This window comes from Capra hircus, chromosome 3 (assembly GCF_001704415.2).
Source record: "Capra hircus breed San Clemente chromosome 3, ASM170441v1, whole genome shotgun sequence".
Taxonomy (NCBI): Eukaryota; Metazoa; Chordata; class Mammalia; order Artiodactyla; family Bovidae; genus Capra; species Capra hircus.
The window spans coordinates 62984359-62996961 of record NC_030810.1 but is presented as its reverse complement, the minus strand read 5'-3'; the positions used below and the strand labels follow the sequence as shown (position 1 = coordinate 62996961).

Genomic DNA, 12603 nt, shown 5'->3' with positions numbered 1-12603 from the left:
AGCAATAACTCAAGGTAAGCTCTGCCAAAATCATTTTCCCTTTACTTTTATAGCCACACTATTTTATAAGAATTATGTCAATATTTTCTCAGTGTTCATCCATTGGTGATGCAATGAGCAATGATATATTCTTATTTTTATGCAAATTTCTATCTTATTTATTTGATCAGAAACTTAAAATGATACTTTTGTCTTCATTTATCCATTTTCCCTTTTTACTTCCTAAGGTCATTATAATCTGGATATTTATTGTTATCCCATGTTGTGCTTCCACTTGAAATATGAGAATAATTAATCACATATTTCAGTAATCCAGTAAACCCAGTAAAATTTATCCTTTTACTTTTCTACTATTTGGATATGGTTATATATTAATCTGTTTTTCTTTTCTTAAATAAATCCGTCCTAGTTGTTTATTCATATGAACCGTGGCGCTGTACCAAAACCAAACCCAAATTAATATTCTTCTTTCACTGTAATGAATTATATCACTTGTTTTAAAAAAATCTATTGAATTATAACCAGCAAATTTAACTATTTAAGAAATAAATATCTAGCCAGATTCTATCTGGAAAGGTGAATATTTTTAAGGAAGCTTAGCTTGGTTTCTATTTGTTTTGGAGACAGTGTATCTGAACATCAGAGCATCAGGTTAAGGCCTAGAAAACTTTGAAAGTCAAGCTGATGTTTTTAATTAAAATATGTACTTCATAAACTTCTACGGTTAACATCAGTCTCGTTAAAAGAGGACTTTGATTTGAGATCTCAGTCTTAAAGGGAGCTCATGCCATGGGCCTTCATTTAGACGCTACATTCTAGGCTCACCATGTAATAGTCTTAAAATGAGGTTGTGGATTTTTAAAAATACAATATCAAAAGCTTAAGAGTTGGTCTGAGTCTCTGTTTAAGTTTTACCTAAAAAATGTTATAATGAATCTTATTTTATTGCTTTGAATAAGATTTTGAGGGTTGAAACAAGGAAAACCACATTTCAAAATATGTCATATATTTTGCTGTGAACACAAGTTTAATCATGGATGTGGTATGTATGTGGATGTGCCCAGTAATCTATAAGGCTAATAACTGAGTTGTAAATACTAATAATAGCAAATAGATTGATTTAATTACAGGAAGAGGAACTCATTTGTTTTCTAACTAAAATACCACTAACCCCAGACACTTATTCCAGATATGGATAATACAGATCAGCATCCTATGTATATGTGCTTAATAGGAATTTCAGATATTCAGCATATAAGATATTTATCAGACACTAGTGACAGGTCAAAATCATCCATTACTTTTTATATCAGGTCACTTCATACTTCATTGTCAAAACTTCTTTCTGGCAATATGTGACACCTGCATGTCCCCCTGCAAAGGATTGAAAATTGGGAAATGGAATGAATACACTGATTTGGACTTAGAAAATATGAACCATTTTCTCTTGCATAAAAACAGCAATATAGCACGTGACTATTATCTGCTGCTAGTTTCTAGAATGAAAACAGACATTTTCTAATTACATCCTTCTTCAATAGGATAATATTTCAAGGACAGTAATATAATGACTGAGAGAAAGCTAATACAGAAAACAATCAATGCAAATAAGATAGTGATTTCATTTTAATTCTAAGTTATATTCTAGAATCTGGCACACTGCTTTTATTGACAGTGTGGGTGAAGGCTAAGGCATGAAACCACATCACTAGCTCAATATAGGAGAGACCAGAATGAAGAGGACTTAAAGCCAGATGCTGAGGCCACACTCAGGGCTATTGCAAAACTCAGTTAGAACTCCAGAGCATATTGACAGGGCTTCTTTGGTTACAAACACCAAGCATGGCTATATGGATTGCCCATATATATGGGTTTGCCCAAGCTCTGCCCACTGGGAAGAGTTTCTTTCAGTGATGTCTTTTTCAATGCAGCAGCAATCCCTTCTAAATGATGGTGAAATTCAGTGCAGATTTACCTATAAAACAGGCTGGAGCTTTCTTCTCCCTTACTAACTGGTTAAGAGAATTCTCTGAGAAGGCTGAAGGAGCAGTAGTAAAGCAGTAGAACAAGCACCATGGACGTCTCAATTGCATGATTGCATATTTCATTTGTGATTTTTGGACTACTAGGGCCCAAAACTATTTCTATTTAGACGTGAATGCTGCTGTACACAGCAGTTTTATGATTCAGTGGATCAGATATCACTCTATATGCAGTTCAGGACACATAGTTATTTGATAATTCAGTTTCAACTAGACAAAATCCAGAACTCCTTTCCAAATGGGAGATTACATTTGGCAAAGAAGGCATGACTTACCTACAAAGCCTTATGGGTATAAGCTCTGATTCTCTTATTGGGATTATCAAAGGGTGCATATAGCATCTCTATCAGCTACAGACCCTTCTCATATTATTGGATCTGCTCAGTCATACATTCAAATAGCAAGGTATTTACATGGCATCTTGAATCTGCTGCAGAGACTTTTCCTCAGGGCCCACAAAAACTAGCAAGTTGGCAAAGGACTTGAATGGATATTTCTTCAAATAAGATACACAAATGACCTGTAATCACAAGGAAAGGTGCTCAGCGTCACTAATCATTAGGGACAATGCAAATCAAAACCACTATTAGACACCACTTTGGGCTTCCCTGGTGGCTCAGCGGTAAAGAAAGCACCTGCTAGTACAGGAGACGTTGAGTTTGACCTCTGGGTTGGGAAGATCCCCTGGAGGAGGAAATGGCAACCCACTCCAGGATTCCTGCTTGGGAAATCCCATGGACAGAGGAGCCTGGTGGGCTATAGTCCATGGGATCTCAAAGACTCAGACATGACTTAGCAACCAAACAACAAGAACAACAACAAATTACTACCACTAAGATAGCTATTACCTACCCACCCCCACAAAAAAAGAAAGAAAATTATAAAATAAGAAAGTCGTTGGTAAGTTTGTACAGAAATTGAACCCTTGTGCACTGCTAATAGGAATGTAAAATGATGTAGCCACTGTGGAAAACAGTATGGCAGGTCCTGAAAAATTAAACATTGGATTACCATATGATCCAATAGTTCCTCTCCTGGGTGTATACCCCAAAGAACTGAAAGCAGAAACTTGAACAGAAATTTTCCCAGTGTTCATAATAGCACTACTCTACTCACAGTCATCCATAGATGTAAACAACCCCACATGAGTGTCAACAGTGAAACAGGTAAATGTGTTATATACATATTAATACAGTGGAATATTATTGTCTTAAAAAGGAAGGAAATTCTGACACATAATACAACATGGATAAACCTTGAAGACATTATCCTAAGCCAGACACAAACGTAAAGATATTATATGATTCCATTTATATAAGGTACCTAAAGTGGTCACGTTCATAGAAAGTAGAATGGAAGGACTGGGAGGAGAAGGAAATGGAGAAGTTACTGTTTAATGGGTACAGAGTTTCATTTTGGCAACAGAAAAGGTTCTGCAGATGGATGATGGTGATGGTTACACACCAGTGTGAATGTACTGAATGCCTCTGAACTATATATCTAAAACTGGTTAAAATGGTAAATATATGCTATATATATTTTGCCACAATAAAGTGAGTAAGTGGGTTGTAGCAGCATACCCAAAGGTGGTATAGATTCACTCCAAAGTCTGGAGAGGTTCACCAAGCATCATGCCTCTTTTATTGTTTTGAGCAATGCAAAGTACTTGTCTCTTAGAGAGGGAATCCTGATATACCCCCAAACCTAGGATCTTCTTCCATCTACCAAGTGTCGTGAACTTTTTACTTCTATCCTCTGACATATCTTTCGGCTTCCCTTGTGGCTCAGCTGGTAAAAAATCCGCCTGCAATGCAGGAGACTTGGGTTTGATCCCTGGGTTGGAAAGATCCCCTGGAGAAGATAAAGGCTGCCCACCCCAGTATTCTGGCCTAGAGAATTCCATGGACTGTATAGTCCATGGGGTTGCAAAGAGTCAGACATGACTGAGCAACTTTCACTTTTCCAGCATATCTTTAGGGCACTTATTCAGTCCAGGTTGTACAGTGTCCTCAGTTTAATGGACCTGCATGATATTTTGTGAGCTATCAAGACTGTTAAGCTATCCCACTGGTCTGTTTTATTAGAGGAAACTGAGCTGACATAACACTGAGATAAGGCATTGAAGGGATACAGCTCTCTCTGCCTTGTGAAAGCAAGCAAACCGCTTCTGATTATCTTTACAGATAGAAACATTGGTAAGAAGTATTTCACTAGGCCAGTAACTGCTGTTGCTAATGGCTATCCTGTTTAGTAAAGACACCATTCAGAAACTGCAGTGGTGACTGCGATCAACACACAATTAATTTTGTAAGTTTAAGTGTTGGAGTTATCTGGTGTTTGCATCAAACAGTCGAGTTAAATGGATGCAAAATATGGTAGAATCATTGCTCCTGCATCTTTTGACAATATATTTACAATTTTCCACAGGGACATGGTGGTTAATGTGCACAGTTTTCTGCACGGATGTGCTGTTACCTTAGGTATACTACTGTGGGGAAGGGGGTAGGAAGAGATAGGAGGGGGTGGGAAGCAAAGGCTTCCATGTGTCTCTTCCCTTTCTACTACAGTAGCCTTTACTTTATGAGTTAGGAATTTTCACTATTCTCTGAGATTGGAGAAAAAAAATACAAAAATGACAACTGGGCTCATAACCCTGCTGAAACTACTTGGAAAAGATATCAGGCCAAAACTGCATTTATCACTATTTATCACTTAGCCTTCATAAACTTTCCACTCTGACCAGAGTGCCATGACGATATTTTGGATTTCCAAGGTTTATTATCAGTTCAAGTACAATATCTAACAGCCCCAGAAAGGTTGAGACTTTCCCTTTTCCCGGTGTTCAATCACCTGGTAAATGAACACAAGTCCCTCTGAAGATGGCTTAGGGCAAGAGTCGCTGTGCACACCTATGACCACATTGCAGGTTCTTCTTCAAAGAGAACCTGCCTCCCCTTCAGTCAAAAGGTTCTGGTCTAGGAACTGGCTTGAGACTGGGAACTTAGTGAGAGGTCCTGAGTCCCAAGTATGCTGCTGCTGCTAAGTCGCTTCAGTCGTGTCTGACTCTGTGTGACCCCATAGACAGCAGCCCACCAGGCTCCTCCGTCCCTGGGATTCTCCAGGAAGGAACGCTGGAGTGGGTTGCCATTTCCTTCTCCAATGCGTGAAAGTGAAAAGTGAAAGTGAAGTCGCTCAGTTGTGTCCGACTCGTAGCGACCCCATGGACTGCAGCCTTCCAGTCTCCTCCGCCCATGGGATTTTCCAAGCAGGAGTACTGGAGTGGGGTGCCATCGCCTTCTCCGAATCCCAAGTATAGTGACTTAAATTAGGATTATGCAGACCTACCCATATATCAATATATTGGCATATTGTATGTTTAATTTCTTGGCTCTTTGAACAACTAACAATCACCACAGATCTCTGTGGCCAGAACATCTGGTTCTGCTCCATCCTGTGGCTTATTGTCATGACTGCTTCTACCTTTTCTCTGTTAGTAAAGCCCTGTCACCTAGACTCTGCCACTCAGAGTCCAGTGAAGTGAAGTGAAGCGAAGTGAAGTCGCTCAGTCACGTCCAACTCTTTGCAACCCCGTGGACTATAGCCTACCAGGCTCCTCCATCCATGGGATTCCCCAGGCATGAATACTGGAGTGGGTTGCCCGTTCCTTCTCCATGGGATCTTCCCAACCCAGGGATTGAACTGAGGTCTCCCACATTGCAGTCAGATGCTTTACCCTCTAAGCCACCAGAGAAGGCCCCTATTTAAATAAGGGAACCTTATACTGAGATTTCTTAACACCTTGGTAAAGAGTGTCCTTTGATCCCTTTCAGGGGCCATCGTTAGAGGGTGATTGATCAGATCGCACATGATAAATATATCTGCACATTTCTATCTTCCTGAGCCTTTGGACCCTTCCTATGCAGTATGCTAGGGAGAAGGCGATGGCACCCTACTCCAGTACTCTTGCCTGGAAAATCCCATGGACAGAGGAGCCTGGTAGGCTGCAGTCCATAGGGTTGCAAAGAGCCGGACATGACTGAGTGACTTCCCTTTCACTTTTCACTTTCATGCATTGGAGAAGGAAATGGCAACCCACTCCAGTGTTCTTGCCTGGAGAATCCTAGGGACAGGGAAGCCTGGTGGGCTGCTGTCTATGGGGTCACACCCCATAGACATGGCCTGTTGGAAGGCAGACCATGTGCTACAGAGACTAAGTGCCATTGTCGTCACCTCAAGTCAAACGTAATATTATCGACGTGCCATCATCTCGATATTGACTTTGGTCACCTGCCTTGGCATTCATGTTCCTCAGGCATCTCCACTGCGAAGTTACTGTTTACTCGGACATGACTGAAGTGACTTAGCAGCAGCAGCAGCAGGGAAGTTATAGCACTTCAACCTCATTGACTGTAGGCCACAGTTGAGTCAAGGCTTCAAATTGCCAGTCCTTCAGCCTGTTAATGGTGCTTCCAGATACTTGAGCAGGGTGGCTATCTCCACAAGCAAGGAAGACTAAGAGGGACTGAAGGTTCACAGTTCTTGGTCTTGCCCACGTCTGTTGGTCTTGCCCACGTCTGTTGGTCTTGCCCACGTCTGTTGGTCTTGCCCACGTCTGGTCAGATAGCCCCATCCTTTGTCCTAGAGTTCTACTCTTTCTCCACCTCGTGCCCTTATTTAGCTCTAAGTTCAGTTCAGTTCAGTCGCTCAGTCATGTCCAACTCTTTGCAACCCCATGGACTGCAGCATGCCAGGCTTCCCTGTCCACCACTAACTCCCAGAGCTTACTCAAATCATGTCCATTGAGTCGGTGATGCCATCCAACCATCTCATCCTCTGTCATCCCCTTCTCCTCTTGCCCTCAATCTTTCCCAGCATCAGGGTCTTTTCAAATGAGTCAGTTTCACATCAGGTGGCCAAAGTATTGGAGTTTCAGCTTCAGTATCAGTCCATCCAATGAATAATCAGGACTAATTTCCTTTAGGATGGACTAGTTAGATCTCCTTACAGTCCAAGGGACTCTCAAGAGTCTTCTCCAACACCACAGTTCAAAAGCATCAGTTCTTCTGCACTCAGCTTTCTTTGTAGTCCAACTCTCACATCCATACATGACCACTGGAAAAACCATAGCTTTGACTAGACGGACCTTTGTCAGTAAAGTAATGTTTCTGCTTTTTAATATGCTATCTAAGTTTGTCATAGCTTTTCTTCCAAGGAGCAAGTGTCTTTTAATTTCATGGCTGCACTCACCATCTGTAGCAATTTTGAAGCCCAAGAAAATAAAGTCTGTCACTGTTTCCATTGTTTCCCCATCTATTTGCCATGAAGTGATGGGACTGGATGCCATGATCTTCATTTTTTGAATCTTGAATTTTAAGCCAGCTTTTTCACTCTCCTCCTTCACTTTCATCAACAGGCTCTTTACTTCCTCTTCACTTTCTGCCATAAGGGTGGTGTCATCTGCATATCTGAGGTTATTGATATTTCTCCTGGCAATCTTGATTCCAGCTTGTGCTTCATCCAGCCTGGCATTTCACATAATGTACTATGCATAAAAGTTAAATAAGCAAGATGACAATATACAATCTTGTATACCTTGTATCCCAATATACTCCTTTCCCAATTTGGCACTTGTCTTTTGTTCCATGTCTGGTTTTTAACTGTTGCTTCTTGACCTGCATACAGGTTTCTCAGGAGGCCAGTAAGGTGGTCCGCTATTCTCATCTCTTTCAGAATTTTCCAGTTTGTTGTGATCCACACAGTCAAAGCCTTTGGCATAGCCAATGAAGCAGATGTTTTTCTGGAACTCTCTTGCTTTTTCTATGATCCAACAGATACTGGCAATTTGATCTTTGGTTCCTCTGCCTTTTCTAAATCCAGCTTGAACATCTGCAAGTTGCAGTTCACATACTGTTGAAGCCTAACTTGGAGAATTTTGAGCATTACCTTGCTAATGTGTGAGTTTAGTGCAATTGTGCAGTAGTTTGAATATTCTTTGGCATTGCCTTTCTTTGGGATTGGAATGAAAACTGACCTTTTCCAGTCCTGTGGCCACTGCTGAGTTTTCCAAATTTGCTGGCATATTGAGTACAGCACTTTCACAGCATCATCATTTTAGGATTTGAAATAGCTCAGCTGGAATTTCATCACCTCCACAAGCTTTGTTCATAGTGATGCTTCCTAAGGCCCACTTGACTTCCCACTCCAGGATGTCTGGCTCTAGCAGAGTGAGTGATCACACCATCATAGTTATCTGGGTCATTAAGATCTTTTTTATATAGTTCTTCTATATATTCTTGCACCTCTTTTTAATTTTTTCTGTTTCTGTTAGGTCCATACTATTTCTGTCCTTTATTGTGCCCATCTTTGCATGAACTGTTCCCTTGGTATCTCTGATTTCCTTGAAGAGATCTCTAGTCTTTCCCATTCTATTGTTTTCCTCTATTTCTTTGCATTGATCACTTAGGAAGGCTTTCTTATCTCTCCTTGCTACTCTGGAAACTCTGCATTCAGATGGATGTATCTTTCCTTTACTGATTTATGTTATATTCTATACAATTGGATTTTTTATTTCTAATAATTTGCTATTGTGATCCTATTGGGGCTTTAGGTGGTAATATTTTCAAACACTGGCAACTAACTCTTAAACTCAATTTTTTTTTTCTTCTTTCAACACAGGATGATAGGGACTCCCACTACTATTTGAAAATGGAGCAGTAATAGTAGACATTCTACCACTGCTAATAATAGCAGAAATCCTATTACATCCTACTATTAGTCTTAGAGAGACTGCATCTAAATTCCTCTATTAAGAATATTTTGCCATCTTTTCTTTAGTTTCTTTGTCCTGTACTATCTTTTGGGGTGTTTGTTTCTCTTTTTCTTATTTTCTAATTTTCATTGTATTGATTGAATTCTCTTCTGCTGGTCTAAAAGTTACCTATTCTCTTTCAGCTGGTGTTCTGATAGCAGTTGCCCTGAATTTAAGAACCAGATGTGTATTTATTTAACTCTAGTAATTTTTTTAATATGTCACTAATTGTATCTTCCCTCTAACAAAACAAATACTTTTATTTGCTCTCATGCCCTTTTGTTCCCATAAGCCATCCTTTCCCTTCATCATTTTTTAAATATAAGGTTGAATTTTGACTTAATCCTCATGCATTTACTTCTCTATATCCTTTGTTTCTTTTTTAACAGAGTAGTAAAGGCAACTATTCAGTCACTGTTACTTTCAGTATTTCTTGTAGAATCTTCTGAATTTGTTTCTATTATTATTTGAATACTTCCTCCAAGAAGTATTTTTTTGTGTAGGTGTTTGTGAGACAAACCTGAGGCCTCATATGCCAACAGATATGTTTGTTATTCTCTTACATTTACATGAGACATTCAGCACTGTCAGGGTTTCTAGTCGATAAAACAAAAAGGAAGAGCCATCAGATTGGACTGAAAGAAATAAAACTGTCTTTATTCACAGATGACATGATCATGTATATAGAAAATCCTTCAGAACCTACAAAAAAAATATTAATTTAGCAAGGCTGCAGGGTGCAATATCAATATGCGAAAATGAAATGTATTTCTACATACTGTATTCCTAAGCAATCGGAAATTGACATTTTAAAAGCAATATTTACTGCAGTTAAAATCGGATAATCTGACCCCGCTAAAATATGCAACTTGATACTGAAAACTGTATGACATTGCTGACAGAAATTAAAGACTCAAATAAATGATGTATACACTATATTCACGAATCAAAGGACTCAGTACTATTAAGATGTCAATTATCTAATACACTGGCCTTATCTTAAAATTTTAAAGGTACACCTGGCTTATGAACCAGCCATTCTGAACTTGCCTAGAGAAATAAAAGCATATGTCCACACAAAAACTTGCACATGAATATGTGTTGCAGTTTTCTTTGCAATAGCCCCAAACTGGAAACAATCCATGTGTCCATCAAAAGGTAAATGGCTAAACAAATTGTGGTACATATATATAATGAAATATTATTCTGCAATAACAGAATGAGCAATTATGGCAGAAAGTGAAAAGGAACTAAAAAGCCTCTTGATGAAAGTGAAAGAGGAGAGTGAAAAAGTTGGCTTAAAGTTCAACATTCAGAAAATGAAAATCATGGCATCCGGTCCCATCACTTCATGGGAAATAGATGGGGAAACAGTGGAAACAGTGTCAGACTTTTTTTGGGGGGGAGGGGCTCCAAAATCACTGCAGATGGTGACTGCAGCCATGAAATTAAAAGACGCTTACTCCTTGGAAGAAAAGTTATGACCAACTTAGACAGCATATTCAAAAGCAGAGACATTACTTTGCCGACTAAGGTCTGTCTAGTCAAGGCTATGGTTTTTCCTGTGGTCATGTATGGATGTGAGAGTTGGACTGTGAAGAAGGCTGAGCGCCAAAGAATTGATGCTTTTGAACTGTGGTGTTGGAGAAGACTCTTGAGAGTTCCTTGGACTGCAGGGAGATCCAACCAGTCCATTCTGAAGGAGATCAACCGTGAGATTTCTTTGGAAGGAATGATGCTAAAGCTGAAACTCCAGTACTTTGGCCACTTCATGCGAAGAGTTGACTCATTGGAAAAGACTTTGATGCTGGGAAGGATTGGGGGCAGGAGGAGAAGGGGACGACAGAGGATGAGATGGCTGGATGGCATCACTGACTCGATGGACGTGAGTCTGAGTGAACTCCAGGAGTTGGTGAGGGACAGGGAGGCCTGATGTGCTGTGATTCATGGGGTCACAAAAAGTTGGACATGACTGAGCGACTGAACTGAACTGAACAATATGAATATATCTCAAAATAAGTATTCTGAGTGGGGAAAAAGGTACAGCAAAGAGGATATACTGTATACTGCCACCTATATAAAATTCTAGACCCTGGAAACTAATCTGTAGAGACAGAAAGCAAGTCATTGTTTTCCTGGAGAGCAAAGTGTGTGTGAGGATGACTTACAGAGGGAGAGGGGGGAACATTTTGGAAGTGGTAGATATGTTACCTTCATTTTAATGTACTTTTTCACAGATGTATTCTTTATGTCAGTTTATCAGGCTCTAGATTTTGAAATTTATGTCAACTATACCTCAGGAAAGTGGTTTTATATGAAGATATAGGGAGAGAGAGATGACATTGAACTATAAGCAGGACTAAATTAGGAATCATAATGGGGAGTGGAGAAAGCAAAAAAGAAATATTCTAGGCAGAAACAATAGCATATACAATGCTAGGAAGAACAGTATGATTGAAGAAGAAGAGGAAGAAGTTCAGCTGTGGCTAAAGTTTAGTGAGCAAAGTGTAGAATGATGCAGTTTGGTGCTGCTGAGGTAAGCAAGAGCAGCATCATGGTGGATAATGAAAGAATTATCAGGGATACTGAGCATTGTCTAGGCAGTGGGACCCCATTGAATATTAAATGTAGGGGGAATATTATTATGGCTCCAGTGTGAAAAATGGATGGGAAGGGGCAGGAGTAGATGCAGAAGACTAAAAAAACTATGTACTGCAATATTCCAGGCTATATATATGCACGGTTTATACTAGACTGATGAAGTGGAAATGGAAAGAAATGGATGGATTTAGGCAGTATTTAAGAAATAGCTTTAATGTGACTTCAATGCTTGATTATGGACGGTGCAGGAGGAAGGGAGACGTCAAGGATAACTTCTAAATTTCTAACTTGTTCAAGTTTCTAATTCAATGCCTTGTAGTACCCATCACTAAAAGAGCAAATGTTGAGGGGGGCCCAAATTTTGTGGGAGGGGTTCTGACATTCAAGCAGAGGTGGCAAGTGAGCAACTAGATATTTGGGGCTAGGGCTCAGAGAGGAAGTCAAATATAAATTTAAAGTACCAACCTAGTAAAATGTACTAGAGTCCTGTTTTGAAGTAGAAGGAATACTCAGCTGGAATTTTGAAGAGACTAATTATAGAAGTGTGGTCAGGGTTAAGTCAGTCACTAAATGTTGGGTAAACTCAGAGCCTATCAACAGTAGGAAGCAGTTAACCACCCTGAGAGCTGAAAGGTTAAAGGAAAGAAAGAATGTCAGGTTGAGAGTCAAGTTGAGACCCAGAGCTATTAGAAAAGGAGAATCCTACAGGAGCTATAGTTGAAAGTAACCCAGTCACTTACAGAATGCCTGAGTTGGGAGGAGATGGGAGAAAACATATATTACCTCTCTCTTCTGGTAACTTGATGTCCTAGTGGTTCGTCCCATTGGCCAACCACAACTGGAAGTCAGACCACAAGAGAATCAGAGGAAGCAGTCCATAAAGGTGAGACTCCTAGGAAAATTAACAACATAGAGGCTAGGCAGTGGGGGGATATGGGGAGCAAATGAAGAAAAAACACAAATATTAGGTTAACAGTAGAAAGAAGGTCTAGAACCAAGTGGTGATGAATTTTATCCTTTGTAAGTCATGTAAAGAAGAAGAGGGGACTACAGAGGAGCCTAAGAGAGTGGTCATAATAGAAAAAGAATGCCTTGTCTTGCAAGCTTAAAAATATTTCAAGGGAGAGATTCATCAGCTGCATCTAATAATCA

General features: G+C 39.7%; 1 protein-coding gene across 1 annotated transcript in view; it reads left to right on the top strand.

Annotated features, from left to right (window-relative positions):
* COL24A1 (collagen type XXIV alpha 1 chain) overlaps positions 1-12603 on the top strand; it is a 396719-nt gene that overhangs the window by 327432 nt on the left and 56684 nt on the right. The window lies entirely within an intron of this gene.